This window comes from Buceros rhinoceros, unplaced genomic scaffold (assembly GCF_000710305.1).
Source record: "Buceros rhinoceros silvestris isolate BGI_N320 unplaced genomic scaffold, ASM71030v1 scaffold6412, whole genome shotgun sequence".
NCBI classification, from domain to species: domain Eukaryota; kingdom Metazoa; phylum Chordata; class Aves; order Bucerotiformes; family Bucerotidae; genus Buceros; species Buceros rhinoceros.
The window spans coordinates 19,055-19,434 of record NW_010397050.1 but is presented as its reverse complement, the minus strand read 5'-3'; positions in this window follow the sequence as shown (position 1 = coordinate 19,434).

Below are 380 nucleotides of genomic sequence, written 5' to 3'. Positions count from 1 at the left end.
ACCCCCAGCCAGTGACTCCTACACAGTGCTGGAAATGATGGGAACTGGGACTCGTGTTGCCACTGCCAACACTGGGAACATTTCAGCAGCTGTGGAATTTGTTAAGAATCGGGTCTGTGTCATGAACGTGGACAAACACGGAGTGGAAAGAAGAAACAAAGGTGATTCCTGTGTGGATGAACTCCTGGGAACCTTTGGGATAAAAAAAGAAAAATAATAAAGAAAAAATAAAAGGGAGCAGAGGAGGAACTAAAATGCGGAATGTTTTTTTTTTGTGGTGTTTAACCGTTGAAGACAAGGAAGCTGATCTCGCGGCACTGACCCTGACTCCTATTACGACGTGTCAGAGGCTGCTTTCCCAAGCGAGGTTCGTGGGACGG